The 27790-nt window shown below is 41.9% G+C and overlaps 1 long non-coding RNA gene across 1 annotated transcript; it reads left to right on the forward strand.

The window, feature by feature from the left end:
• The first annotated feature begins 390 nt into the window (after positions 1 to 390).
• Positions 391 to 22892, forward strand: LOC129707393 (uncharacterized). The gene is made up of 3 exons (XR_008725174.1): positions 391 to 611; positions 6277 to 6378; positions 21337 to 22892. It is a non-coding gene; the product is annotated as an uncharacterized LOC129707393 (long non-coding RNA).
• Positions 22893 to 27790: the final 4898 nt, after the last annotated feature.

Consider the following 27790-nt stretch of genomic DNA (forward strand, 5'->3'; position numbering starts at 1 on the left):
CGTTTAAGACCCCAAAATAAAATATATTTGTTATAACTCTTTTTGGAGAACTACTTATATGATTAATATTGTGATTTGATTATTATATTTGAATAGTATGATTTGGAGAGAAACAAAATATCTGACACGATATCCACCACTGTGGATTATTTCTGTAACCACAAAAGCCCGTTTCAATGAAAGCAGCATTTAGTTTGTTGAAATGTTAAGTAGATTTGTTGATGTGGCTCTAAGTCGCAAACACTGGTATAAGCTGCTGCTTCTAATGCTCGGCTAAAAACAGAATCTATCTTCATTGGTAAGCTTAGTGTTGAGTGTTTGTGTATAAGTGTAACAGATAATTACGATATTACACACATTCGGATTGTGTGAACGGAAAGCTCTCATGATTCCGTGTTTCGGAAGCCCAATTGATGAGCACATCTGCGCCGAGCAGGTTTTAATCAGTGTTAACGTTGTAATCTGGCTGGTATTTGCATTTCACTGATCTCTTCTGCATATTCAAATACCTGTTGTCCCCCAATTCGCCGTTTAACCCTGTTCTTCAATGTTGTCGCTGAAAATTGTACCGACTTTTCCAAACTTGTTTTGTTGTTCTTCGCAATAATGAGGTAGGCAGATTATATACACCAAATGTAAGTAATATTGTCACAACAAATAACTAAAGGTGCGTTTTTACAAACATTATCGGACTGATTCTCCCGGAGTACAGATCGGACTGTGCGGTGGGGATTGAGCGGTTGAACATCCCGCCCACCAAGCACAATAGGCCAGTTGCTGTCCATTGCATGATGCCGCATTGCATAGCAGCAGTGAAGAGTGTTATTGACTTGCACCGGTTTGATCCCGAGGCAAATTTGTGAAGTTCATTATTCATCTGAGCATCCAGCGAACACTAACTGCAGTGTTGATTAGTAAGAAGGGTTTCGGCCCGAAACGTTGCCTATTTCCTTCGCTCCATAGATGCTGTTGCACCCGCTGAGTTTCTCCAGCATTTGTGTGTACCTGCAGTGTTGATTATTAAAATTATTGATTTCGGAAAGACATGAGGAGTGACCACCCACTGGTACTGGATAGGTGGTGGGGAGAATAGTCCCTTTAAATTCCTGCACCCAACACATTGGTGTAATTAATAAGAAGCTGTGCCAGTGCCTCTTCGAAGCTTAAAAGATTTGTCATGTCACCCAATGCACTAACTGACTTTTAAAGGTAGAAGAAACACTGTAAAAATATCCTGACTTGTTGCAATGTACAGGAACACAAGTGGTGGACAGTCTGGTCCTTCACAGCTGTAGTTTATACAAGGTACATTCTAAATAATGCAACATCTATCATCAAGGATCCCCATTATCCAGACTATGCCCTCTCCTTAGAAGCCATGTACCACCAGGTTCAGGATCAGCTACTTTCCTACAACTATCTGGTTCTCAAACCAAACCTAATCCAATCTTGACAACACACTATGTACCACTTCTTTTTCCACCATGACTTGTTTTTTATAATTGTGGTTTGCACTAATGTCCTGTATTTTTGCAGTCTTTATTTTATTTTCATTAACTTGAAGAATTGTGTGTAATCTGTATAATTTATATTTGCCTGAGCCTATGTGCCTGTGAGGCTACTGCACGATTTCATTGTACCTATACATCACCGTACTTGTGCATATGACAGTAAACTTGACTCTTAATGATCAGTGGGGAACAACGAGGATGTTCTCAAAGTCTCCTTGAGTAAAGGTCTCCTGACCCATCACTGCACAAAACAGAGATGGAACATTGAGGATGGCATTGAGAACGGCTATGGGTTGGCAGTATATAGATGATGTGTCAATGATTGCAGCTTTGCAGAAGACAATACAAGAGGGAGAGAAGAAGATGTCTCAGCTACGGCAGCAGAGGAGGTTTTTTTACCCACAGAATACTCCCCAGCACAAGCTGATAAGGACGAGGGAGCAGGGAGCTGAAAAAGTTGAATGCCAAAAGTCATGTGCCCCAGACACAGATGAGGTGCTGCAAAAAGATGAATGGCCTCAGAAGCCTGACGACGGTCACTAAAACCATCTTCAGTTGCCACAACCCAAAAACGACACTGCTGGGCTCACACATTGATTGCAAACTGGGCCACCATTCATAATCCAAGTAGCTCCATCACTCAGAACTTCAATCAAACATTCATTTTCTCCAACACACCTTGTACAGTGCATTCAGAAAGTATTCAGACCCCTTCACGTTTTCCACATTTGTTACGTTACAGCCTTATTTTAAAATGGATTAAATTATTTTTTTACTCATCAATCTACACACAGTACCCCAGAATGAAGAAGCAAAAACAGGTGTTTAGAAGTTTTTGCAAAGTTATTAAAAAAGAAACAACTGAAATATCACATTTACATAAGTATTCAGATCCTTTGCTATGACACTCAAAATTGAGCTTAGATTCATCCTGTTTCCAATGATTATCTTTGAGATGTTTTTACAACTTGATTGGACTCCACCAGTGGTAAATTAAATTGATTGGACATGATTTGGAAAGGGACACACCTGTCTATATAAGGTCCCAAAGTTGACAGTGCATGTCAGAGCAAAACCCAAGCCATGAAGACAAAGGAATTGTCCGTAGGCCTCCGAGACAGGATTGTGTCGAGACACAGATCTGGGGAAGGGTATAAAACAATTTCTGCAGCATTGCAGATCCCGAAGAGCACAGTGGCCTCCGTCATTATTAAATGGAAGAACTTTGGAACCACCAGGACTCTTCATAGAGCTGGTCGCCGGGCCAAACTGAGTAATTAGGGGAGAAGGGTCTTGGTCAGGGAGGTGACCAAGAACCCGATGGTCACTCTGACAGAGCTCCAGAGTTCCTCTGTGGAGATGGGAGGACCTTTCATCAGGCCAACTATATTTGCAGCACTCTACTAATCAGGCCTTTATGGTAGAGTGGCCAGACGGAAGCCTCTCTTCAGTAAAAGGCACATGAAAGCCCGCTTGGAGTTTATCAAAAGGCTTGAGAAACAAAATTCTCTGATCTGATGAAACCAGGTTTGATCTATTTGGCCTGAATGCCAAGCATCAAGTCTGGAGGAAACCAGGCACCAATACCATACCTACGGTAAAGCATGGTGGTGGCAGCATCATGCTGTGGGGATGTTTTCCAGCGGTAGGAACCGTGAGATTAGTCAGGATCGAGGGGAAATATGAACAGAGCAAAGTATGAGTGGCCCAGCCAGAGCCCGGATTTGAACCCGTTTGAACATCTCTGGAAGGACCTGAAAATAGCTGTGCATCGACGCTCCCCACCCAACCTGACAGAGCTTGGGAGGATCTACAGAGAAGAATGGGAGAAATTACCCAAATAAAGATGTGCTAAGCTTGTAGCATCATACCCAAGAAGACTTGAGGCTGTAATCGCTGCCAAAGGTGCCTCAACAAAGTACTGAGTAAAGGGTCTGAATACTTGTGTAAATATGATATGTCAGTTATTTCCTTTAAATTACTTTGCAAAAATTTCTAAACACCTGTTTTCCATTTTTTATTATGGGGTATTGTGTGTAGATTGATGATTAAAAAAAAAGAATTTAATCCATTTCAGAATAAGGCTGTAATGTAACAAAATGTTGGAGAAGTGAAGAGGTCTGAATACTTTCTGAATGCACTATACATACCCAGCACATCTGCAACCCACGCAGGTTCCAAATATTGACAGCCATGCAATCATAACAGCACAATACGATGTACAAAGCTCACTAACACAGGCCGCCAACCCTTGCAGTACAAAATGAAAATGAACTGCCACCAGTTGCAGCAGGCTGTTGGTGCTGCCTCGCCTTAGTCATCAAGGGATGAATGGTGCTTGGAAGAGTTCTGTGCCGAAGAAATGCACCGGTGAAAACAAAATTCCTGCTCAGAAGTTAAGGGATGAATTTCCTATCAGACGTTCGACACCCAAAAACAGTAGCAAAATGGCCCTCCACTGACTGAAGCAATTTGTAACTGCAATAGCACTTTTTGGAACTTTGCAAACAAATTCCTGGACCTGATTAGAGGCAGGAAGGTGTTGAAGTAAAGGATTAACACAAGGGGTCATTTGGCCTTAACCTCTCCCAATGTTCTTCGCAGACAGAGATTGATCATATGTGTACAGAGGAATTTCAGCGTTACAGAGGGCTACATACACATGGATACAAAGAAAGTCCAAGGTATTTCTCCTCATTTCAGTACTGCTACAGAGGTGTTGAGATGTGTGAGATTCAGTCAAATTAGGAGAGTTCAGAAAATAGAAATGAGATCCCCAGAACTAAATTAGATTACACTAAAAATGGGCACAAGGATCATGGCGATCCATCTATATAGGCAATTCATCTCATTTTGGTCACTACTAAGTGCAAGCGCTGAGTGTTAGCCCTGGTGTTCAGTGTCTGGCACAGCTCAGCATGAGGCTATGAATCACTAACACCCTTTAGATTTTGTTCATGTTACTTTAAGCCAACATGTAACTCTTATAGAGAAAACTGCATGCTGGCTCCCAAAGGATCTCTCAGATGTTCTGGAATTTCAGCTGAGTCTCAGAGCTCAGAAACAGGACATTTGCTGACGGAGTCCATGCCAACCATTTGAAACCAATCCTATTTTAATCTTCCCACATTTTCATCAACCCCTCCTCTTGCCTACACACTGGGAGCAATTTACAGTGGCTAATTAATCTACCGCTGAACATGCACCTGGGGGAAACCCATGTGATTACTTGCTAGGTGTGCAAACTCCATCCTGACAGTACTGCGATGTAACCTGGGTCACTGGAGCTGTGAAGCAATAGCTCTGCTAGCTGCAGCATTGTGCCAGCCTGGAAACATTGGGAAGATTATCAAAACATAAGGTATCAAGCTCCAAAGGTGTCCACTGTCTGATTAGAAGGCTTGATGAAGAAGATGTGGAGGCCTCTGAAGCTGTAGAAAGTGACAAGACATGGGATTCAGTACCAGAAGATCTAAATTCAGTGCCACTGGATGTTCAGTGAATTCACTGAACACAGCTTCATTTCTCCAACTGGACCATTTACCACCAGCACCACACACCCACCACTTAACTGCCAACAATTTCAAGCACTGGACCCACCGGACCTTCACTCACTGAGCGACGCAATAAAGCTTCAGACGCCTCTCCGACAGCCTGAACATCCTCACAATTATTCAAAAATGGCCAATGCATCAAATACAAAATACGATTAAGGCATGTTCTTTCTGCTCTGCCACTCAGCAAGTCAGTGGCTGAGATTTTATCTCTACTTCACCATAACCCTCGATTCCCTTAATATTCAAAATTCTATTGCTCTCTCTGCCTTGAATAGACTCAGTGAATGAACCTCCACAGACCCCTTTGGTGGAGAATTGGAAAGACTGATTATCCTCTGTTTTTTTTTCTCTTCTCAGCACTGAATGACCCACCCATTATTTTGAGACAGTTACACCTGGTTCAAACTACCACAGGTTTTAAAATATTATTTCTGTTATTAGCCTGTTAAGTGCAGAAGAAGTTTGTATCATTTCAATGTGATCACTCCTAAACTGTTGACTGTATCAGTCTTTGCTGTTTAATGTTTCCTCATAGGAAACTATCCATCCCAAGAATTGATCCAATGAATCTTGTTGCACTCCTTCTATCACAGTCATAACTTAGACTGGCTGGCAAGACCTTCTCCATAATATCTTTCTGGTGTGGTCTCCCCAGGTCTCTATATAATTTCAGTGAGGTATACTCTCAGTCTCAAATCCAATTGCAATATAGGATAATACATTGAATAGGTTACTGGATTGCTTTCTCTGGAGTGTCAAGGGCTGAGAGAGACCTGGTAGATGTAAGTAATATCATGGGAAGCATATATAGGGTATACAGTCAGAATCTTTCACCCAGGATGTAAATGGCAAATATTGAATGGCTAGATTTAATGTGAGCAGGAAAAGGGTTAAAGGAGATGTGTGAGGCAGGGGGGTTTTTATATACAGAGAATGATAGAGACCTGTCATATGCTACCAGAGAAGGTGGTGGAAGCAGATACAATAGCAACGTAAAGAGGCATTTTAATAGACACAAGAACAGGCTGGGAATAGAGGGATATGGACCATGTGCCGTCATATGAGATTAGGTAGATTGGGATTGTGGTCAGGACAGACAGAGTGAGTCAAAGCTTGTGCCTGTGCTGTACTGTTCAATGCACTATGTCTATGAAACAATCACTTTACTCAAGGAGCTAATTTTGACACCGCTATCCATTTAATTACAGGCTTACACTGTCAAGCAGCTTTGGGTATCCTGTGGACATAAGAAAGAACTTTCTCACTGCTAATTCTACTCAGTGAATCTTGCTAACAATTGTGGATATCAGGTGAAATAGGAGTTTGTGTGGTACTTTCATGCTGGAGCACCTGTCTAATAACACTAATATGAGTAACTGTAAATGAACCGGTAAAATCAAATTCCAGGCAACAGGCAATCTGTGCAGAAGAGAGGCAAAACTAAATGTGGGTTGCAATGTCGTGAATTTATACTGTATGTCCATCAAATAGTTTTCAAAACGGTGGATACTTGCACAAAGAGAATCTCCAGCCTTCCTATTTGCATGGGCTGGATGCAGGGTTAAAAATGGATGTAGCCTCTTTAAGCAGTAAGTATTAATGCAGTAAACAGCCATTATAAACCATCAAGTTCCCCAGTAATCACTCCTGCTAGCTGTGACTGCCTACAGATTGTGTGACAATGTATTAGCATGTACTGCTGAGAAAAAAAACATGACACACAAGGGCATTACTAATGTGCAGATGGGGAGGATAGCGTTCCCATGCAAAGACTTTCAAAAATCAGCTTAAACTAGCTCCATTCATTTATAATCCTCCCCATGCCAGAAACTAAAGTCTAAACAACATTTACTCTGCAATAAATAACCTTTACACAGATTTATCGACAAAAAAAGAGTCTTTATGTCTCCTTTTTGGCATATCCTCAGTGTTTTTATGAACTCTGACCTTGTCCATGGAAACTGTAGCAGAAATGTCAACACTGATGGGCAGGATAAAGAGAGGCTGTGTTTTAATGTGCATATGAGACAGGTTGGAAAGAAAGCTGTTGCCTGGTATTGAATTTATAAGATATCAGTCTGATAAAAGAGCATACAGGCTTTTTATTAAAGTGATTAAAGCCAGGGAAAAGGACTGTGGTTTAGCTTTCTCTAGCTGTGACAAAAAAAGGAGCAAAGCCCACAGACTTGGACCCTGGGAATGGCACACGGTTAAAGCCACGTTTGCTCTTCTTTTCCGACCTTGTTTGCATATATCGACTGTGGGATTTCATTAATCTGTTCAAATACCCCATTTTCACAGGTCATTGCATTTTTTTAAGATTCGTTGAGATTTGACGAATTGAAGCAGATATCTCATTTATGCCGACACACTGGCCCAATACCTTATTAACCTTCTCAGGTCTATCCCCGCACCATTTAACACATGGCCATTATCTTTTTTTTTGCATTGTCAGGTTGCTTCTAAATATGAAGACATCCAATGTTCATTTCCAACCTTTTGCAGGATGTAAGTTGAACATATTTTTTCATCACAATATAATTGTCCCAACCTACTTCACCTCCACCTCCACTGCAGTTCTAACCACTAAAAATGACTAGCATGAACTTGTTGAGAAAACCAATGAGCAAGCCCAAGGGTTTTTTTCAACAGAGACATGAATAATCTGGACAATAAATTCACCGCTAGATTGTCATTTTTCTTGGAAACTACTAGCATCGCGTTCCTGCTTTATTCTTTAAACATTAAGAGGCCAACTACTATGTTAAATTATTTAGAAGGATGAGAGGGGATCTTATAGAAGCATATAAAATTCTTCGAGGATTGGACAGGGTAGATGCAGGAAAAATGTTCCCGATGTTGGGGGAGACCAGAACCAGGGATCACAGTTTAATAATAAGGGATAGGCCATTTCGGACTGAGATGAGGAAAAACTTTTTCACCCAGAGAGTTGTGAATCTGTGGAACTCTCTGCAACCGAATGCAGTTGAGGTAAATTCACTGGATGTTTTCGAGCGAGTGTTAGATTTAGCTCTGCGGGCTGAGAGAATCACTGATATGGGGAAAAAGCCGGAACGAGGTACTGATTTTGGATGATCAACCATGATCATATTGAATGGTTGCGCTGGCTCAAAGGGCCGAATGGCCTACTCCTGCACCTATTTTCTATGTTTCTGAAACAGATACTTATATAGGAAGTGTAACATGGATGTGAGGAAGAATATTTTGCATTGTTCTAGCAACAGGCATCTCCTAAACAAGAACTGAAGCATTGAACTGATGATTTTACAAGTTGAAAGGTGTATGTTTATTGCAAAGGCTAGTTTTGGTTGTTTCTAGTGAAGAATCATTCTTCTGGTCAAAGTTCTATTTTTTCGTACACAGGAGCATCAATCACACACACAGTTTTAATCCCACATACTGCAACTTGGTCATATTGCTGTAGGGGGAAGCAAGTGCTAGAAATTGGATTCCTGCTAATTCAGGGAGCTAATCCTGTGTTATGTGATTAATAGTATACTGTATTTCAACCAGTGTACCCTGGATAGGAGTCTCAATCGCAAACTTTGTGCTCATATGTAAGTGTATTGGGAGTGAGCATCGGCTCACTTTTGTCCCAACTATAGTTACGTCACTTTAGTGGACCTGTCAACACATTCATGCACTGACTAAAATCTGGGCTTAAAGGGCCTAAAGAGGACTTCCATTTGGTGACGCAGTGATAGAATTCCTACCTTACAGCGTTTGCAGCACCGGAGACCTGGGTACGAACCCGACTGCATTGCATTTGAATTTGGTGGCCTGCACTCTGCTTGAAATGGCATGAATTTGCATTTGGTGGCTTGCACTCTGCTTGAAATAGTATAAAATTGCATCTGGTAGCCTGCACTCTGCTTGAAATGGTATGAAATTGCATTTGAATTTGGTGCCCTGCGCTCTGCTTGAAATTGTATGAAATTGCATTTTGAATTTGATGGCCTGCACTCTGCTTGAAATGGCATGAAATTGCATTTGGTGGCCTGCACTCTGCTTGAAATGGAATTTCAAGGAATACCCGTGAGTCAATCAACTGCCAGCCCAACCAACCGTGAGTCAATCAACTGCCAGCTCACCAGCTGTGAGTGAATGAACTGCCAGCCCACCAGCCGTGAGTGAGTGAGTGAACTGCCAGCACACCTTTGGCCTAACTGAAACCACTTATTTTGGTCCACAAGGCCCCTATTAGCCCAGAAACCAGTCTCTTTTGCCCAAAATGGTCGTATTATCCCAGGAGGAGCATTTTGGCCCAAAAGGCCAGTGCCAGGCCAGAAAAAGTCCACAAAAAGTGCCTTTCACTGAGATTTCACTGATTTTTTTTTGTCCCTTCGGCCCATCAGGCATGTTCTAGTCCAGGATGACAAACAATTTGCTTTCAATGTCAGCATGGCTAATTTTCTTGTCCTTTCTCTCTCTGGGTCAATAAAACTGACCTGGTGTAGCGGTGATCAACTAACACAAAAGAGACCAGGAATTAAAGCTAGTTTTTGTACGAGTTGTCAGGGGAGCCCCCATGATAGATTTTGTTGCACATTCAGCATAGTGAAAATTTTTGCACAATAATAGAATCGCACTAAATTCGTTGGTCAACCTTAACCATGATTTACAGAATTAATCCTACTTTAACAATGCCTAAAAAAAAATTTCTTCAATGAACATTTAAAATACAAACACCTGAAAAATGTCTACCCATTGATGGCATTTGCTTGATCAAAAATGACATTTGAGAAAATGACATTAATAGCTGTGATTCATCACTGTCTAGACATGACATCACTGAAAGAAGTATTTTAAACCAGTGTCCACTCAATCACCCTCAAAAATCAGTGAGAGGTTTTACACATGTTGCCTCATGACTGAAATTTGGAGTATAAATATTTAAATCACTTTATCATCCAAGTTAAATAATTCTTATATTCTCTGATCATCTTTAACTTTTTTCTACAAGTGTAGGAATCTCTGCAACTCTCTGCGCAAGGGGTGAGGCACAGCAGGTAGAACTGCTGCTAAGGGGATCAGGGGTATGGAGAGAAGGCAGGTACGGGATACTGTGCTTGAGGTTCCATGATCCTGACCGAAGGGTGCTGGCCTACTCCTGCACCTAGTTTTCATGTTCTCTATGTTTTTATGATCATTTTAACTCTCTAAATTGGGCAAAATGGCGCAAGGGTTCCTTCCGCAATGTAAAGAACTGATGATCAGGTGCGTTGACCTTAGGTGCTGTCTTAATTGACCCGCAGGTTTCTGTTGGGTGCTCCGGTTCCTAAAGATGATGTTTGTAGGTTAATTGACCTCGATAAATTGTCCCTAGTAGGAAATCGATAGAAGTAGACTGAACGGGTGATCGAAGGTCAGTGAGGAATCAGTGGGCCGATAGGCCTGTGTTCATGCTGTATCTCTAAACTAGAAAATATTAGATTTACAGCAATTACAATAAATATAGACATATAGACACAAGAAACTGTAGATACTGGTTTACAAAAATAATCACAGAACTGGAGTAACTCCACAGGTCAGGCAGCATCTTTGGAGGGAATGGAAGGAATGGACAGACGATGTTTTCCAAACCGAAACGTCGCCAATCCATTTCATCCACAAATGCTGCCTAACCTGCTGTGTTACTCCTGAACTTTGTATGTAAATGTAAGTATAAACAGATAGATATCTGTTGCACTTTCTTTCATACGCTGATAAATTAGCCACTTTTTCCATGTCCCATTCAAATCTCACATAAATGATTACCTTGTCTATTCAGTTTACCTTTGCCTGGTTGTCCTCACCTGCTTTAAAAGGGCATCAATTATACCAGTGCCCAAGAAGAGTAAGGTGACGTGCCTCAATGACTATCGACCAGTGGCACTAACGCCGGTGGTGATATATATGGTTGAATGGGTCAAGGGCTTCAAATTCCTGGGCGTGCACATCTCTGAAGATCTTTCCTGGTCCGAGAACACTAATGCAATTATCAAGAAAGCTCATCAGCGCCTCTACTTTCTGAGAAGATTACGGAGAGTCGGTTTGTCAAGGAGGACTCTCTCTAACTTCTACAGGTGCACAGTAGAGAGCATGCTGACCGGTTGCATCGTGGCTTGGTTTGGCAACTTGAGCGCCCTGGAAAGGAAAAGACTACAAAAAGTTGTAAACACTGCCCAGTCCATCATCGGCTCTGACCTTCCTTCCATCAAGGGGATTTATCGCAGTCGCTGCCTCAAAAAGGCTGGCAGTATCATCAAAGACCCACACCATCCTGGCCACACACTCATCTCCCTGCTACCTTCAAGTAGAAGGTACAGGAGCCTGAAGATTGCAACAACCAGGTTCAGGAATAGCTACTTCCCCACAGCCATCAGACTATTAAACCTGGCTCGGACAAAACTTTGATTATTAATAACCAATTATCTGTTATTTGCACTTTATCATTTTATTTATTCATGTGTGTATATATTTATATTCTAGTATATGGACACATTGATCTGTTTTGTAGTAAATGCCTACTATGTTCTGTGTGCTGAAGCAAAGCAAGAATTTCATTGTCCTATCAGGGACACATGACAATAAACTCACTTGAACTTGTCACCTTAGCATCAATGAAAGTTATTTGAAATTCAACTGATGTAGAATCATGAATTGTAGAGTAGAAAATTAATTTTAAATCATCCCACAAATACTTTTGTGGCATTTTCAATATGAATTCTTTGCTAGGCTACAAAGAAAAACCTCGAAACTGTAGATAAATAAACTTAACATCTGTGGTGGGCAAGTTATGGAGAAGATTCTGAGAGAGATATGCATCCATTTGGAAAGACATGGGTTGATTTGGGATAGTCAGCATGATTTTGGATGGGAGATCCCGTTTCACGAATTTGATTGAGTTTAAAGAAATAACCAAAAAGGTTGATGAGGGCAGGGCCACAGATGTAGTCCATAGGAACAGCTAACTAACCGGATACATAACTGACTTCATGGTAGGAAGCAGAAGTTGGTAGTGGGAAGTTATTTTATGGATGGACTGGTGGTGTGGCTCAAGGATCAGCACCAGGTCCATTGCAGTCTGACATATATAATAAACGATTGCAATGCGAATGTACAAGGGTAGAATAATCACTTTGCAGAAGACATCAAAAGAAAGCAAACTCAATGCTAGCATTTATTTCAAGAGGACTTGTATACAAAAACAGGGATGTAATGTTGAGGCTCTAAAAGGTGCTGGTAACGCTGCATTTGGAATATTGTGGGCATCATATCTGAGGAAGGATATGCTGGTTCTGGAGAGGGTCCAGAGGAAGTTTACAAAAATGATCCCGGGAATGAGTAGAACCTATGATGAGTGTTTGTCAGCACTGGGCCTGTACTCGCTGCAGTTTAGAAGAACGAGGGGGGGATCTAATTGAAACACACAGAATAGTGAAAGTGTTGGACAGAGTGGATGTGGCGAGGATGTTTCCACTAGTGGAAGAATCCAGGACTAGAGGTCATAGCCTCAAAATTAAAGGACGTCCATTTTTTTTGGAAGGAGATCAGGAGAAATTTATTTCATCAGAGTGTAGTGAATCTGTGGAATTCTTTGCCACAGAAGGCTGTGGAAGCTATGTCAGTGGATATTTTTTAAGGCAGAGATAGATAGATTTTTGATTAGTACAAGTGTCAGAGGTAAAGGGGAGAAGGCAGGAATCTATTTAATTGGCAGAATGGCCTAATTCTACTCCTATTCCTTATGACCTTAAAATAGGTTGTATCATATATAATGAAGATGCTTATCAAGAATCACAGCAGGCTCTTGATCTTTTGGGAAGTTTAACCAAGGCAGACTATCTAATGAATCTTAGGGCCCTAGGGTATCCTGTAGAGAAGAGGGATCTAGGAGCACAAGTACATCATTCCCTGTATATCACAGGTAGATAAGGTGGTGATGAAGGCTTTGGCATGTTGGTCTTCATCTGTCAGGTAATTAAGTATTAATATTGGGACGTTACATTACAACTGTACGTTGGTGAGGCTGCACTTGAAGTATTGTGTGTAATTTTTGTCACCCTGCTATAGGAAAAATGCCATTAAGCTGGAAAGAGTACTTGAGAAGATTTACGAGGATGTTGCTAAAATTCTAGGACCTAAACAATATGGAAGGATTTATTCCTTTGAACGCAGGAGGCTGCGAGATTATCTAATAGAGGTGTATAAAATCGTAAGAAGAATAGATTTGGTGAATGCACTTTTCCCCAAGGTAAGAGAATCATGAATTGGAGGATATGGTTTTAACATGAGAGGGAAAAGATTTAAGACTAACCTGAGGGGTAACATTTTCACACAGAGGGTCATGGGTATATGAAACGAGCATGCAGAAGAAGTAGCTGAGGCAGGTCAAGTATCAACATTTTAAAAATATTTGGACAGGTACAGAGAAAATAAAGGTTTAGAGAAGGACCAAACCAAGGCAAATGGAACTAGCTTAGATGAAGCATTTTGGTCAGCATGGACGAGTTGGGCTGAATGGCCAGTTTCCATGCTGTATGCTTAAAACAACCACATATTTAAACATATTTTAGCGGATGCAGAAACGACGACCAACTTTTCGGAACATTTTTTATTGAACACTCGCTCCTTAGCAAACAGATCTCTGCATACATGTCTAATCACAACGGTGGAGAGCAAAACAACTGTTGCGCGAAAACGAAACTGCTCAAAGACAGCAGCTCCTCCCGAGTCACGTGACCGCGGCTTCCGAACGCCGGGTTCGATATTTGCGTGCGCCAGCAGGCACTGCTACAATATGTAGATTTGAGGGTCATTTTCTTTATACAAGTATATATGTCTTTTTTTTAGCATGAACACCTTATTGGCCATCTTTGTTATTCTGAGAAAATGGTTGTGAATCTTCTTGAATCAATTGTCCATGGTTCAGTCGCATGGAGACCACAGGCACTTCAGAGTGCACTGTGTTAACCGCAAAACTATGGGACTGTAATCAATATGGACGTCTCATGGCTAGTTGGGCGGCGCGATCAACGTCGCAGCGGTCTCTGCAGTCTGTCTGAGTATTTTTTGTTTTTTTGTCCTGTTGAGGGTTTAGTTTGTAGCGGGTTTTTAAATGTGTATATGTGGGGGGTGGGGGGTGGGTGGGGGAAACTTTTAAATCTCTTCCCTGCATGGAGACCCGACCTTTTCCCTGTTGGGTCTCCGTTGCCATTGGGGCCTAGCGCCGTGGAGCGGCCTCCAACCGGAACGACCTGGAGGCTCAAGTCACGGAGCTGCAGACCTACCTCCGTGGAGCTGGCCAGCTTCGAAGCATGGAGAGCTGCGGTGGCGCGCTGCTGCGACCCGACTCCGGTGGATGGTGACACCGGGAGCTCGCGGGTCCCCGGTGGCAGACTGCTTTGTGGGGCACCAGCAACGACGACTTCTCCCGCCCAAATTGCGAGGTTGAGAGTGACCTGGAGCGGGGCCTTACAACGCCCGGCGCGGCTTTCATTTGCCGCGGACTGCTAGCGCCCACCGGGGGCTCCAACACCAAGACCCGGGGCAGGGCCTTACATCGCCCGGCGTGGCTTTGAGTAGCCGCGGACTTGCTAGCGCCCGCCGGGGGCTTTGACCTCGACTTCGGGAGAGGAATGGAGAGCAGGGGAGAGACAAGACTTTGCCTTCCATCACAGTGAGGAGGAGACTCACTGTGATGGATGTTTGTGTAAATTGTGTTGGTGTGTGTCTTGGTTCTTTTCTTGTATGGCTGCAGAAACCAAATTTCGTTTGAACCTCATGTGAGGTTCAAATGACAAATAAAAAGTATTGTATTGTATTGTATTTAGTGTTCTGGTATTAACCTATTTTGTCTTCTTTTCGTGTCCATCTTGTTGACCTTGCTGTCATCGTGCGTCCTGAAAATGACTCTTGGTTCCAGCGACAGTCAGTGGAAGCCATCACTTGTCGCAATAGATGATGGTGGTAGCAGAATTAGCACAGAATATTTCCAGTTTCCAGCCCCGCGACGTGGACGCTTTTGCTTTGGGGCCATTAACCTACTGAATTGAACTTTGTGCTTGTTCATGAAGATAGTTCATGAAGCCCGTGTCACGGGGTTGGAACGACCTGGAGCGGGGACGTACATCGCCCGGCACGGCTTCATGGCCGTGGGACATTCCAGCGCCCGCCGGGGGCTCCAACATTGTGACATTTAGACCGGGAGCGGGGCCGTAAATCGCCCGGCACGGCCTAAAATGGCAGTGGGACTTAGCATCGCCCGCCTGGGGCTTGGACATCAGGAGAGAAATGGAGAACGGGGGAGAGAAAAGACTTTGCCTTCCATCACAGTGGGTTCACTGTGATGGATGTTTGTGTGAATTAAATTGTGTGTATGTTTGTAGGAAATTGTCTTTGTTTGTATGGCTGTGGAAACGGAATTTCGTTTGAGCCTCACTGAGGCTGTTTCACTGAGGCTCAAATGACAATAAATGGTATTGTATTGTATTGTATTGTAGTTGCAACTCCTATGTAGATACATTTTTTCCTGATTTAGTTGGTGCCATTTTGAGTTTTCCTTTGTGCTGGGTAGCACTGCACTTTGCCAGTGGAGCTGCAGTGTTCCACGATAGGATTCAAAGGGCTAATCCTCATTTGGAAACCTGCCCCAAAATCGTTGGCTTCCTTGATTAAATTTTCTTTGGAATTTTAAATCCAATGTACTGATGGCAAACAGTGCAAATTGAGTTTTGTTGTCTGAAGGTCAGCTTTTAACACGAGCCTGTGAATGGCTACCCCCTGGTGCAGGCAGAACGCCAACAGTTTGTAGAAAAGTTAAACAATGGATCTTTCTTTTTAATTTCTTTAAATCCTTTCCATTTTACTGCCTGGTTGCAATGAAAGTGATTCCACAGATCTCAAACAGTGGGTTGATTTGTGTCCAGATCCCCAAGTGTCTAAGCTTCCTGCATGTCAGAAAGTAAAGCTATCCCTTTGGCCTCCCTTTTTGCCCATTCTGAGATTGGTTAAAAGTGACCTTGAAGAGGTATAATTGTTGTAAAGATGCAATGGTTTCATTAACATTTGAGAAATAGATACCGTGTATTCTCTGCTGGTCACCTTCACACAGCATGGACACAAGCCGTAGACACAAAAAACTGGAGTAACTCAGCGTTTCGGAAGGGTCGAGACCCTTCTTCCGAAAGTCACTCATTCCTTCTCTCCAGAGGTGCTGCCTGTCCCACTGAGTTACACCAGCTTTTTGTGTCTATTTATGGTTTAAACCAGCATCTGCAGTTCCTTCTTTCACATGGACACACGCCTTTCATCCCATTAAGGTCATCCCCAACCATCAAGCATCCTTTCAATTAATCCTAATAAGTCTGGCCTGCATTTCACTTCTGTTCTAAATACAGTTGACTACTAATTTTGCCCTGAAATGGCTCAAGAAATCATTCCTCGACATTTCCACCTTCTACGAGCAAAAGGGCTGGGCCAAAGTATCATGGGTGACCATACCTCAACAAAGTATTTTTTTAAATGCCCTGTGGAGTTGCCATTGGTTCTGGTTTGTCAATGCCTGCTTCAATCCATATCTTTTATATATTACATTTGTTAAGTATGCCAATATATCTTATATAAACATCATTGTCCCGTTATATTTCCGTGTAGCATGTGGGACAGATTTTCCCATTTTCAAGACTTTATTGTAAAATCAACTGTTGCATATCGTGTCTGCAGTTACAAATGATTTATCACTAAATATTTCATTATTGCAGATCCCCATACCTGCTGCAATACTGATGCACAGAAGGAAAATCACGTTGCTGTTTGTAGTGTCATATAACTATTAAATTATCTATCTATTCATAACCCAATGGGTCCCACAGTCTAGTAATGAATAAAAAGGACATGAGGATGCCCTATATTTTGTTGTTATAACAGATACCTCTCATCTTTGGTTGACATTTTCAGTGCATTTGCACCTGCAGCTAATTATACATTTCATTTAAAATAACGTGCAGGAAACTTTCATCTTCATGACTTGAGCAATAATCTGGCAGAGCAGATTTGGGTGCAACCACTATCAACACACACATTGCCCCACCCGCCCATCTGTGTACACATTCAGAAGCAAGTGTGCTGCTGCCACAGTTATATAGCCTGCTGGGAAAGAAGGGTGATTGGATTTGACAAATAAAGTTCATCCCTTTGTAAAATTTGTTCTCAAGGCAAAGATCCCTGTTCAAAATGGATATACTTAGACAATTATGGTAAATCGTGATCAGCCAAGGTAGCACTCTGGATGCACCATATATTCAATTGTGCAAGAGTCCCGTGCATCCTTCTATAATCCCACACTATTGTACACAGTGGTGGTAAATTAGGGAGTGGAATGAAGTTGGAAGGGGAGACATATGAGCATGAATAAATGTAAGAATTATCAATGTATCGCAGCTCGACTAAATAGTCAACATGATCAATGAAGTACCAGAGAGGAAGGATCTCACACTTAAGACCAATATTGTCTACCAACCTAATCCATTGCACCACACAGAATTCTGACAATAAAGACGAGACTGGATTATCGGGAGCTTTATCTTGGGAGCCACCTCTCAGCCGAGACATCAAAGGGTGCAACTGGTGCATCTGCTTGTGCATCTGCTCCCTCACAGTGCCGCAACCCTGGGTTCGATACTTGGGTGCTGTATGTGTGAAGTTTGCACATTCTCCCTGTGACTGCATCTAAACTGAATTTTTCCGAAGAAAGAGGACTCTTCCAAAATACTTAACAACCAATAAAGTATATGGAGAAGTGTTCCAATATAGAAAAGTGTAGCAGCTAATTTCCACACAGTAAGATGTTACAAACAGAATGGAAAATTAAGCAGATAATCAATTTTAATTCCGTTGCTTCATTTTAAAGAAAACAATAGAATCTTAATTTCAAAGACAGAATTCCTGACAAGCTACTTTTGGACTTTGAGTCCAGATTCTGTGCTTGAAGGTCCGAACTCATGACCTTTCGACTCAATAGCAAGAGTACCACTATGAAGCCACAGCTGAATATTAGATTGCAGTTAGTTTTAATTCTGACCACGTCATCCCAGAATGAACGTCAGATTCAATGAGTTGAAGTGACAGATGTGTAAAGAATTAAGAGATTGTGCATAACGTTGAGGTAATAGGTCAGTAATGTTCTCAATTCATGGCAGAGGCAGCACAGAGCTGAATAACATATTCCTACTTCTTTTGTTGTTATGGTACTATAATCATTCCCAAAACTGTAGGCTGCAGAAAGGGGTAAATTATACAGGATTTTTGACATTGATTAATGACCTCATTCTGAAGTAGTTTATGAGCAAGCAGGTCCGGTAAAAGCTGGATCTATCTTGTAAAGCCTACATAATCTACATAAAATTGCATATAAAACTTTGAAAATTGGGCAACGTGCGTACACTTCTACTGTAGCCTTGCTCATCAGAGCTCTTATTGGAGAATCCTACAGCAGAACAATGCATTATGAAGCTGACACAAAAGTTCACCTTTCCTCCAGTTCAAACATGTCTGACGACTCCTGTAGTGGCCATTTGACTTGTTTTGTGTGTCATTAATTATGGCATGTGTCTTTAAATTTTAGACTGCCCGTTATATTGTGGGTGGGATTTATGATGTATTCTAGGGCGTGTTTCTTGCGCAGAAGCTTAGTTTTTAGTTTAGTTTTGGACCAGCATGAGGAAGGCATGCCCTTTGATCATGCGAAGTGTAACGGCGACATGAGGAGTTTTCTAACCTTTAAAGCGATAAGCTAGTTCGATGAAGATTATAGTGTACGTCAGAAGAGGTTTGGCTGTACAATAAAGAATCTATTAATCAAAAGACTTATGAAAATTTATCTGTGAAGAAGCTCTGAATGTCTTTGACTGAAGGCTCACCTGCATATAACAACATTCTCCTTAATCATGAAGTCCTCTTAGTGGCTAGAGGGAGTAATCTCTTGAACAATATAAAAATCTGACACTACAACTCCCACATGCAGATCCCCCTTATAATCCAACATTCATATAAGGCCCAGCTTTGATTGTTGAGCATGTGGCTAAGAGTGATACAGGTTTCCGTGTCCAGCCCTCACTTCTGTCCTTATCTGTGATTATGTGGCATCTTCTCCCACAAGTCACTTCAAGTCAAGTCAAGTCACTTTTATTTCTATAGCACATTTAAAAAACTTTCGTTGACCAAAGTGCTTTACATTAGTGGAGGTATTAATGTTATACAACATTGGTTCATAGATTAAGTACATACATACATATAGCCCTCCCTCAGAGGATGTCAAGAAAGGCTTGAAAGGCACAAGGGATGGAAAATTGTGCTAACGTGTACACTAGCAATATTTCTCCTACGGCTGAATAGCAGGAAATTAGGGGTATTGTCGGAGTTAAGAATGTGAGGGAATGTTACTTTCCAAATCCTGTTTAATAGATTGTTGTTAGGCAAGTTAAGAGTTATGTTATGAACAATGTGTGCAAGGGTTTGATGATGAGGAGGATGTGGATGTGTTTACTAAGTTCAACCGGTACAATGGTATTTTGTCTTCTTTCGGTGCTGGAACAAGGTCCCTCAGGTTAGACTCCTGACACAAACTTCCTCTGACCTACTCCCACTGATGCTTAACGATTTGCCTTGATGATTTCCTCCCATCTTGTGGTAGTGCATCCCTCCTCCAACTCGCTCACCAGAGCATAATTAATAAGAAAAAGTCAGCGCTTTCTATATATCTTCCTGCAGTTTTTCCAAATGTGCCTATTAGTCACAATGCATATTCTCTTTGGGGGGTGCTGGCCTGGATTCCATTATATCAATCCAGCCCAGTTGCTGCTAGCCTCTTCAGACATTGAGTTGCACGTATATAGTGCTAGCACACCATTGCAATCATAAAATTAGGTTTAAATATGTATTCCACATGTGAACTCCAACAGGCCTGGTTCCAACAGGCATGGGCCAATGCACATTACAAATTCCAAGCCCGTTCCTGTGGACCTTTATTTTTCCTGTTGATCACAGCAGTTCTCAGGAGATTAATATTTAATTCCTGGAGATTCCAGGACAATCCCCGAGGATTTGTAAACCTAGCCGCCAGGGTTCTGATTTCTGATGCGTTTCGAATCACTGATTCTTTCAATTAGGTTGCCAAAGCTAAAAAGGGGTATTACAAGCCAGAAACTCTTAACGACAGTGGCCCTTTAAAATGTTTAATTGTGTCACAAAGCTCTTGAGCCTAAGCCAAGTTCCCAGCTTCAATTCTGAAAGCAACATTTTGGCATTGTGCACAGTCTTTGGACCATGGTCTGTTAGGAAACTTTTATAAACATTGGCAAACAACTGTGCTAATGTTTCCATGCAGCCCTCCATTACAAAACCATCTAATGTTATACTGACATTTTGCTTCCTGTATTGTTTGGCACTAGATTAACAACCTGGAAGAGTGTTTCCTGGAGCCTTCACAATATCTCCAGTGAAAGGAAACAACATCAATGTGCAATACTGACTTGACATATTTTTGTTTGCCTGGTATAAGTTTATATTTGTGTCTATTTCTGTAAAAAGATGAGGCTTTAACAAAAGAGAATTTATAACATTTCAACTTTCACCACTTAACTCTCTTTTTACTTTGAAATTATCTTTGATCCAACAACAAAATGAAATTTATATTCTTTCACAATATTTTATCCGAAACATTCGACATCCCTTCCAGCACCTTTCCAATTCTGTTTTATTTTCCTTGGACATTTCTACTTGAGCAAAGGTGATTTGAACATTGTCCCATTTAAAGATTTTAACAATGGATATCCAAAATAGAAAGAGAATGTCCTCTTCAGAAATGACACTTTTCCATGTTTGTTTAGATTGTTATTGTTTGTGAAGGAATCACTTTACCAAGAACCTACATTAGGAGCATTACACATACATTACATCACAATAGGTCCATGACATTGTTAAGTCTCCTCCCACCAGAGCTTTACAGCTTTTGAAGGTGAACTGGGAAAGGTGAACAAACTGGGTAGTTTGTAGCAAAGATCTTATAGCAGAGCTATAGCTTCGCTATAAGATCTTTGGTTTGTAGAGGGATGAGAAAGTAGGTGGAGCATGGGGGGGAAATGGGAAATGCCTTGTATTATGTTCCTAATATTTCAAAAGTAATCTTTGTCTACAAAAACCTTTGGAACAATCAAAGGACAGAAAATGTATTATATTAATGCAAGTCTTTCTTTTCTTTGTTTCAGAAAGGACATTTACATCCAGGGACACGAGACAAGGGAACGCGACTCATACGCAATGACCCATGGAAATATATTTGTGAAATCCCGTGACACAATTCATCAAAAACTAATCACGTGGTTCATGATTAATCATCAAATAAAAATTTGATGATTTTGAAAACCCACGTTTCCTGGAAGTGGAGGTCTGATTTTTTTCGGGATAAATATTTCATGGAGAGTGGTAGCTCCATCTGGAGGAGGCACAATGGCATTCCCTTAAATCAGTACCAGAACAACTTTATTTTCTCCTCTAATAATTAATAATGATTAGCACCGAGTGTGCAAGGCATGATTTCTAAATATGCAGATGACACAAGCATGGAGGCATGGTAAACCCAGAGGAGGATAATGATAATTTTCAAGGACGTGTTGATAGGCTGCACAAACATATTTATTTATGCAGCGACTTAGTCCAGGTTTAGGGAGCAGGTGAGAAATGTGAAGTGTAATGTATTGGCAGGAAGAATGAGATGATAGAATATAAACAGAAGGCACCATGAACCATCCGACCAACAACTAGAGAGCAGCCCTGAGCTACTATCTACCTCATTGGAAAGCCTTGGACTATCTTTGATCAGACTTTACTGGACTTTATTTTGCACTGAACATTATTCATGTGTTCCTTTATCATGTATCTGTACTCTGTAGATGGCTCAATTATAATCATTGCACTCTTTCCACTGACTGGTTAGCATGCCACAAAGCTTTTACTTGTACCTCGGTACACGTGAAAAAAACCAAAACTAACTAATTTAAAAAAGGGATAGACAGATATCTGAGGGTATATGCGCATAGTTTATTTTTGAAGTAATATGGTAGGTTGTGAATATAATTTTTTTAAAGCATACAAGATCCTGGGCATTATAAAGCATAGTGCACAAAAACAAGGAATTCATGATAGACCTCATAGTACAGTAGTAACCAAAGTACGGGGTGATACACTTTAAAACAAAATGTGAAAGCTTTTGAAGGAGGTGCAGCAGGGATACACAAAAATAATTCCAGGCTTGAGAGATATTAGTTATCTGGATAGAATGAAAAAGCTGGAAATATTCTCCCTGGAACAGAAGTTGCAAATTGTCGATAACAATATTTACCCATGATAACTGTTGTCTTGATAACAGCATTCTTCCTGTCAACACATTAATTGTGAGAAAAAAAATAATCTGAAAATCTGATATATAAAAATAGAATTGACTGGAAACACTACTTAGCATTACGGAAAGGGGCATAAAATAAACATTTCAGGTCGAAGACCCTTCATCAGAAAAGTCAAAACGTTTTCAACCTAAAACGTCAACTCTGTTTTCTTCCTGCTGATGTTGCCTGAATTATTGATTGCTTCTACCATTTTCTATGAATATTTAAATCCATTAATGCAATTGACAGTAGATTGGGAATAATTTCTCTCATTGGCAAAGGAGTCGTAAACTAGGAGACATGGAACAATGGTGATTTGCATAAGAACTAAAAGTGTCATTGGGATGGGTTTTTTGCACAATATTTGTTGGATTTTGGAATGCACTTTAGTATGTATTGTATTGTATTCAAATTTATTGTCATTGTCTCATTTGAGACAACAAAATGAATTCCCAATTAAAAAACAATAAATTAATAAATAAATAATAAAACATTAAAAATAAAATTGAAATTGAATTAAAATTTTTTAAAAAGCACAAACACAGAAAGTCCACAACACAACATAACATAAATGGCACCCAGGTGAGGACGGCACCATTGTCCAGCCAGCCTCCCCTCCGTGTTCATCCGTGGACGGGGCCTTCCGAGCACCCGCAGTCGCCGCCCCGGGTGGCCCGATGTTCAGGCCCTCACGCCGGGCTGGTGGGAACGCCGACGCCAAACCCCGACGGTGAGCATCCTCCTCCTCAGCGGCCCGGACCTCCTGATCAGCCGCCTCCCGCTGCCGGAGTCTGCAGCTCCCGGTCCACAGGCCGAGCTGGGCAGAGTCGCAGGACCCCGCGCTGTCCATCAGCGCCGCCCGCGTTGGGAGCTCCGCAAACCGCAGCTCTAGGATGTTGATGCAGCAGGTCCAGCACTCCGGGCTCCAGACGGCGACCCCCGGTAAGGCATCGCCAGCCCCGTGATGTTTCAACGCTGTCCCGCCGCTGCTGGAGCTCCCGGTTTCCCGGTAGGAAAGGCCGCGATCCAGGAGGTAGCCGCTGTGGATTCTCCAGAGGACGTTAGAGCTAGTAGTGAAGTCAGATTTAATTGGGACTAGGATCTCGGACAGCAATTCTCCAGAGGACCTGAGATAAGATTGTATAAGACGTTGGAGAGGCCAAATTTGGAGAATTGTGTTAAGTTTTGGACACAATGTTGTTAAGCTGGGGAGAGTGCAGAGAAGATTTACGAGAATGTTGCCAGAACTTGAGCTGTAGGGAGAGGCTTGGACGTTATTCCTTGGATCGCAAGAGGTTGAGGGGTGATCTTACAGAGGTGTGCAGTAACATGAGGGGAATAGATAGAGTAAATACACAAAGTCTTTTAATCAGAGTAGGGGAATCAAGAACCAGGGGACATAGGTTTAAGGTCAGAAGGGAAAAATTTAATAGGAACCTTAAGGGCAACTTTTTGACAGAGGGTGATTGGTATATGGAATGAATTGTTGAACCTAATACTATAAAAACATTTCAAAGGCATTTGGACAGGTACAGGAAAGGTTTAGATGGGCCAAATGCAGGCAGGTGGGACTTGTTGGACAAGTTGGGCAAGTTTCTGTGCTGCATGACTTTATGACTATGTAACATCACTGCAGCTAAATTGACACAAATTAAGAATCTAACAAAAGAAAGGTAACTCTGACAAGTTGAATACACATTGTTAGAGACACATAAGACTGCAATGCTGGAATCCAGTGCAAAAATGAAACTGTTGGAGGAACTCAGCGGGTTAGGAAACATCTGTGGAGGGCAATAGACAATAGCCATTTTGGGTAGAGTCCCTTTCTCTGATTCATTGATAATATATGCATTTTCTTGCTGTAGATGGTTTCATTTAAAAATGATGGAAAGAAGCGGGCAGTGATGAAGGAAAGCAAAAAAGTGTAAACATTTCCAAGAAAATAAATCTGTCTAATTTCTGGCACTGTAAGACAGCAACTCAATCGCTGAGTCACTGTGCCGCCCTTGAAGCAAAGTATTATTAAATTCAACGCAGAATATCACACAGAGTATTCAAACTGTTTATACTTGAAAGTGTCCCCAGATTCTAATACTCCTTTTATAAATAGATATTCAGTCAACCTTCTTCACTTTATCTGTCCATGTCATGCTACATGTTTTATATGAATGCTGTGTGCAGCCAGAATGATGAGCAATGATCATTGAGTGTGCACGAGCAAGTGTTTCAACTCTGTCTGCAAAAAAGGCATTAGGTTTGATCACAAACCAGCATGGATCCACCTCTCTCAGCAAACTGATAAGAACAGATCGCAGCATTGAAGATATAATCCTTAGATAAATGTCATCATCACCGCCATTTTGATCACGATGTAAACTGACAACCATTCCTTCACCCCCCCACCCCCACCCCCACCCCGCCCTCTGCAGATACATTTTGCCTCACATGTAACCATACGAATCATAGTTAGACAAGGGTGAGTTGCCGGAAGACTGGTTTACATGAACTTCATCTTGACATTTGGCATGACAAGCTGTTCTGGAAGATTAGGTCATATCAGTTCTAGGGAGATCTAGCTCAAAACAGATTTGGCGTCATGATAGGAAGCAATGGATAGTGGTGGAAGGTTGTTTTTCGGACTAGAGGCCTACAATTATTGCTGTGCCTCAGGAATTGGTGCTAGGCCTGGTGCTGTTTGTCATCTATGTCAACAATTTTGAGGAGAATTTACAAGGCATGATTAGTAAGTTTGCAGATGACACTACAGTAAGTGGTATGATAGACAGTGAAGATGATGATCAAAAACTACAGCTGGGCAAGTAGGCCGAGGAATGGTTAATGGAGTTTACTTCAGATAAATGTGAATGGTATGTTTTGGGAAGTCTAACTGGGGCAGGACCTTCACACTGAATGATATGATCCTGTAGTGAAAGTGATATCAAAAAGTGGTGGACACCACCCAGTCAATCAGGAGTACTAATTTCCCCATCTTCGTAGGAATCTATAGGAGGAGCTGCCCCAAAAGGCACCCGGCATCATCAAAGAAGCACACCACCCAGGCCATGGTCATATTTCGCTCGTACCATTGGGAAGAAGGTTTACGAGTCAAAAAAACGTAACTTCCAGTTTCATAGCTTCTTCCCAACAACCATCTTGAACACTACCAAACACTAATAAACTAGTGTGTGTGTGTGTGTGTGTGTGTGTGTGTGTGTGTGTGTGTGTGTGTGTGTGTGTGTGTGTGTGTGTGTGTGTGTGTGTGTGTGTGTGTGTGTGTGTGTGTGTGTGTGTGTGTGTGTGTGTGTGTGTGTGTGTGTGTGTGTGTGTGTGTGTGTGTGTGTGTGTGTGTGTGTGTGTGTGTGTGTGTGTGTGTGTGTGTGTGTGTGTGTGTTCCACTCTGACAGTCGCCGTTACAGTCAGTCACCTGAAAAATCGCCTAGATGGGACAGGCCCATAACTTTCTTGGTTGCACTAAGAATCTCGGGCTTTTGCACTAATATTGGGCTTTTAAATTTATTGATGCTTCTTGTTTGTTATATTATCTCTATGTACTGTGTTTGCAGGCCTGTTATGCTGCTGCAAGTAAGAATTTCTTTGTTCCATTGTAAGTACACATGACACTCTCCGTCTTGACATGTTTCTCCATCTGCCATGTTGTTATCCACTTATTTAAAATGAGTTATAAAAGAGTTTCCCCTCAGGTTCCTACTAAATCTTTCCCCTCAAATCTATGTCCTCTGGTTCTCGAGTGGTCAGACAAGAGGATAGAAGAGTTGTGAATTGCATGTGGCCTCACTCTGGCAATGGGGGACAGCAAGGTAAATATGGGAATGGGAAGAGGGGTTAAAATGATTTGCAACTGGGAGATCTAGTAGGACCTGGTGTACTGTGCATTGGGTGAAATGGTCACAGAGCCAACTCTTGGTCTCGCCAATGTACAAGAGGCCACATTGGGAACACCAGATGCAGTAGCTGAGGTTAGAAGAGGTGCACATGAACCTCTATCTCACCTGGAAGGACTGCTGGGATCCCTGGATGGTTAGGGAGGAGGAATAGGGATAGGAATTACATATCCTGAGATTGCACGGGATAGTACCCAGAGAGGAAGTGGTATGAGTGTTAGGAGATGAGTGAACCAAGGATTTACGGAAGGAGTGTGAGGGTAGAACTACGGGACACAAAGGAGATGAGGGTGAGGGATGCATCGATGACAGCTGGGGGGAAACCACATTTACTATCAAAATACGACATCTCAGATGTCCAAGAATACAAAGCCTTATCTTGGGAATAGATACCGCAGAAATTGAGAAATTGACATGAATCAAAAGAGATGTTGTTGAGGGTGAGGACAAGTTCTGCCAGGCTGAGGAGAGTATTTGTATTGGAGATTGTTTAGGTCTCCGTGCAAGAAAGAACTGGAGGGTCTTGAAACCTTCCTGGTGGGGAATGGAAATGCAAAGGGAGTGGACGTCCATGGTAAAGATGATACAATGGGAACCTAAAAATAAAAGTCATTGAAGAGTTGAAGGGTGTGTGAGGTGTCGTGGATGTTGCTTGGAAGGAACTGGATGGGGGGGGGGGGAACTCACTAACTAAAGGGAGAAGTTGGGTAGGCTGGGACTCTATTACTTCAAATGCAGTAGGATGTGGGGTGATCTTATAGAGGTGCATAAAATCATGAGAGGAATAGATCAGGTAAATGAACAGTCACCTGCCCAGACTAGGTGAATTGAGGACCAGAGGATGTAGGTTTAAGGTGAAGGAAAAAAGATTTGATCAGAACTTTTTTCACACAAAAGGTGGTGGGTGTATGGAACAAGCTGCCAGAGGAGGTAGTTGAGGCAGGGACTATCCCCAATGTTTAAGGAACAGTTAGACAGGTACATGGGTATGACAGGTTTGGAGGGATATGGACCAAACTCGGGCAGGTAGGACTAGTGTAGCTGGGTAATGTTGGCCGGTGTGGGCAAGCGGCCTGTTTCCTCGCTGTATCACTCTATAATATGTTTAAGAAGGAACTGCAGATGCTGGAAAATCGAAGGTAGACAAAAATGCTGGAGAAACTCAGCAGATGAGGAAGTATCTATGGAGCAAAGGAAATAGGCAAAGTTTTGGGTCGAAACCCTTCTTCAGACTGATGTGAGGGTGGGGGGCAGGAAGAAGAAAGAAAGAGGTGGAGCCAGTGGGCTGAGGGAGAGCTGAGAAGGGAAGGAGAAAGTGGTGAAATTAGAGGTCAATGTTCATACAGCTGGGGTGCAAACTGCCCAAGTAAAATATG

The sequence above is a fragment of the Leucoraja erinacea genome, chromosome 21, assembly GCF_028641065.1.
Source record: "Leucoraja erinacea ecotype New England chromosome 21, Leri_hhj_1, whole genome shotgun sequence".
Lineage (NCBI taxonomy): Eukaryota > Metazoa > Chordata > Chondrichthyes > Rajiformes > Rajidae > Leucoraja > Leucoraja erinaceus.